This window comes from Astatotilapia calliptera, chromosome 3 (assembly GCF_964374335.1).
Source record: "Astatotilapia calliptera chromosome 3, fAstCal68.1, whole genome shotgun sequence".
In the NCBI taxonomy this organism is placed as follows: domain Eukaryota; kingdom Metazoa; phylum Chordata; class Actinopteri; order Cichliformes; family Cichlidae; genus Astatotilapia; species Astatotilapia calliptera.
Genome location: NC_137424.1, coordinates 33,694,389 through 33,698,338, shown reverse-complemented (window position 1 = coordinate 33,698,338; position 3,950 = coordinate 33,694,389). Strand labels below are relative to the sequence as shown.

Here is a 3,950-nt window from a genome sequence, read left to right as displayed (position 1 = left end):
TACATAGCCGATTATTAGAGATAGGTTGATCATATTTAAGATCGAAGAATTAATTAATGGCAGGACTTCTTTGAGCAGTTTTGTAGGAATGGGGTCTAAAAGACATGTTGATGGTTTGGAGGAAGTAATTATTGAAGTTAACTCAGAAAGATCAATTGGAGAAAAAGAGTCTAACTTAACATCAATGGTACTAAGAGTAGCTGTAGATAATATTACATCTGTGGGATGATTACTGGTAATTTTTTCTCTAATGATAAAAATTTTGTTTGTGAAGAAGTTCATGAAGTCATTACTAGTTAACGTTAAAGGGATGGTTGGCTCAAAAGAGCTCTGACTGTTTGTCAGCCTGGCTACAGAGCTGAAGAGAAACCTGGGGTTGTTCTTATTTTCTTCAATCAGTGATGAATAGTAAGATGTTCTGGCTTTGCAGAGGACTTTCTTATAAAGCAGCAAACTATTTCTCCAGGCTAAATGATGATCCTCTAAATTTGTGACACGCCATTTCCTCTCCAGCTTACGAGTCACAACAACAACAACGTTAACAACAACGTTAACAACAACGTTAACAACAACGTTAACAACAACAACAACAACAACAACAATAAAGATTATGATAATAAACTTTATTAAATAAGACATTTTCTGTTGAAGGCATAGTTGTAGTTCACACGAATGTGAGCAGGTCATTAATCTGTCATCATGTTACTGAAGAAAAGAAACAGTAACAGTAGTAGTGAAACTAAAGTTAAGCAAAGCTGTACTATATGAAATGAAAACTAACCACAGATACAATAGATGCATTATTTAAGAAAATTGAAATGACTGACATGGAATTTACAATTCAGCTTGCTTTTCCTTGAGGACTTCAATAGTTTTTTTCAGTTGTCCCAGTTTCATTTCACTTTCCTCTATTTTCTCACCCAACCCCTTATTCTCCCTGTCAGTGTTAGCTTTAAATTCCTTCACTTAATTCTTATAGCACCATAAGTGGGATTAATTCATGAAAACCAGGTTGATGTTCTCCAGAAATGTGTTAACTAGAGGAAAACCATCAGGTAAAGCTTTCACAGATTTCTTCATCAGTGCGATCAATGGGTCCATAAGGCTCAAGTATTCACTCAACTGTTCGGAACCAAAGTTCACTCGTTCCTCATGCTCAGCCTGATGGGATCAAATTTAACAGTTTCATATTACATGAAGACAGTTCACTATGTTATAACATTATATTTGGTCACATATATCCACAGTTTGAAATGTTTTAATATCTATAAAAGTAAATGTGAAGTATTTGTAAAAAACATGTTATAGTGAGTTATTTACCAGTGATGTCAAAAGAAGCTGATGAATGAAGAAATGACGATATCACAAAGTTCTATTATGCATGCTTGTGGTTACAGCTCAGTTTTTTGCACAACTGTTTGTGTGTGTGTGTGTGTGTGTGTGTGTGTGTGTGTGTGTGTGTGTGTGCATGCGTGTGCGCACGTGTGGTTGGGTATGCTGCAGTGTGGTCTGTGTGCAGAGGCATTAGCACTTACCTCCTCAGGCTTTCATTTTTGTTTCGCAGATATTTGCCTGTTTCACATGAAAATGCCAAGGTGACAACCAGAGGGGGAAAAAAGTAAATAAGACATACAACAAATAAACGTACTGTTTACATAATTTGTCAATAGGTTGGATGACAGCTGCGAATGATGCATAAAAGAAAAATAAAGTTTTTGTATGTCAACATCAGTCAGGCACAGGGTTTGATGAGGGGAGAAAACTAGTATGCTGATCATTCAGAGTCTTGCAAAGACTTGAGTGATGGGCAGGTCTTCTACAGCAACACAAGGGAAGACACCAGCCTCCCCCACAGCCACGCCACAGACCAGGCTGCGACACAATGAGAAACTGTACTTATTGCTGGTTTCACTTTCCTGTAAACAAACCACATTTATGGAAAAAAGATTCACAAAGGTGATGATTTATGGCCTTGGCAACTCCCATTGTGTGAGTGCTTCTTTCTCCAGTTCTAGTATAACTATGAGAAAATGGTCTGACTATAGATGTGTACTCTGTAAGTCAGCAGCAAAACTGAGTTGGTCTGTACATGCCTTACAAGGGTGTAACACAGCATGGAAGCCTACAGGCATTCATGGACCAAGAATAACTAGTGTCGTGGAAAATTTAACAATAACCTGCAACACACCCAGCGAGCTTAATTTGAAGTGGGTTTAATAAACACATTGCAATGTGGAGAGAGCATCCCAGTGAAACACCAGGACCATCTCCCGATTGTGGCCACCGCCCTTACATCTTATATACAGAGACACAGACAAAGAACATTCCACAAACTCTCACATGTTGGCCCCTTTCACGGGGGGCTATACCTCCTCCCTCACGGAGAGAATTATGACCTTTTTTCTGCTTGGCCGTCACATAAGGATTTACATCCCTGATAAGGAGAAGGAGTCCCACTATCTGTTCAATGTCACCCATTACAATGGCCTCACTGTGTTAACTTTCCACATGCGTGTAAACTAGTGACAGGAGTGCTCTTACTATAGTAAAGTGAGAAAGTGATATTACTATAACTAATGTGATATGATTAAATATGTGATTAATACATGAGAAAAGAAATCTGCCACTACATTCCACCCTTTGTGATACCACAATTAAGAATTAAAAATAATTAATTAAGAATCACATAAAAACACATGGAGATTTCTTTTCGAACTACTGAACATCAGCACCATTGTGTACTCAAAGAATTCACAATGTCCATCTTCCCTAAAGTCAGAAGGAAGCAACAAATTCACATTTTATGGTCACCTTCTCTCCATCTGAGTCTCCACCCTTTGTTCGAAGGATGGCAGTTATATCATAAAAGAAAACACAATATGAGATCATATAAGAAATGAAACAGTGTTCGTTTTTCATCTGCAAAGAAAACTTCAACCTCGGTTACATCAAGCTGCTCTTTCATAAGAACCCGTTGTTAAGATAAGGACGTTTTTAGGTGTGTGATATATTTTCCCACTTTATCATTAAATCTCCCAATTTATTAACTGTTTCTGTAAAAGACCCTCTTCCCCAGTGTTATTAGGGATTGAGGCACACATGCCTCACCAAACATCACACACTCCTTTATGCCATTTGCTTTGCCCTGTCCAGATGTTTGCCATCAAGGACAGTGAATATGTCTGAACCTGTAGGTAAATTAATACCACAAACATATACTAACACTGATGTTAGTGCTTCTCGAGTTTTAAAGTAAAACCCAAAAGTAGCCATGAATTTCCACACAGCCAACATATATCAAACACTTCTGAGCTACATTTTACAACAGAATTATAGCTCTTTCCTCTCTGTCTATGCAGTGTACTGTACTCTTTACTACTGTAGGGCCATCAGCCAGTTTAAAAGGTGTAAACCCTCTCCAAGGCATTTACAATTATCTTTACTGTGCCCACATCAGTGATTGGGGAAACCAAAACAACCACATTTAATTCTCAAAGAACAACTTCCTTCTTTAGGTGCTTCCAGCATGTTTGAGGTCTGTCAAAATCCCTCAATGAAATGTGATGAACCCCAAATCCTATCTCTACGGTGTCAAATGTGTCAAAATTGAGTACACATGTCAAAAGAACTCACAACTGTTGTTACTATGTTTACTCAGACAATGAGGGCCTAATGCACTTACACATCAGGAACTGACATGCTAGATAATCAATCTACCTACCCTACAAAATGTGCACAAGTTGCTGTAAAACTTGCATGCTATAATTACTCCAATCACTTTTACTCATGCTCAGGACTCTAACAGAGTTTGTGATGTTCGGAGAGTCATGTAAATGCATATCATTTATAAAATGATTATTAACGTCACCCCAACGACCTCCGTAACTTAAAAACATACTAAGCTTTCCAGGGAAACTGATTGGCTGTTTAAGTAGGTGTGATCTGCATTC

General features: G+C 38.0%; 1 long non-coding RNA gene across 1 annotated transcript; it reads right to left on the bottom strand.

Annotated features, from left to right (window-relative positions):
- Positions 1 to 602: 602 nt before the first annotated feature.
- Positions 603 to 1,789, bottom strand: LOC145426278 (uncharacterized). Its single transcript, XR_013906987.1, has 3 exons — positions 1,649 to 1,789; positions 1,536 to 1,572; positions 603 to 1,161 (listed from the first exon to the last, which is right to left on the bottom strand). It is a non-coding gene; the product is annotated as an uncharacterized LOC145426278 (long non-coding RNA).
- Between the last annotated feature and the right edge of the window lie 2,161 nt (positions 1,790 to 3,950).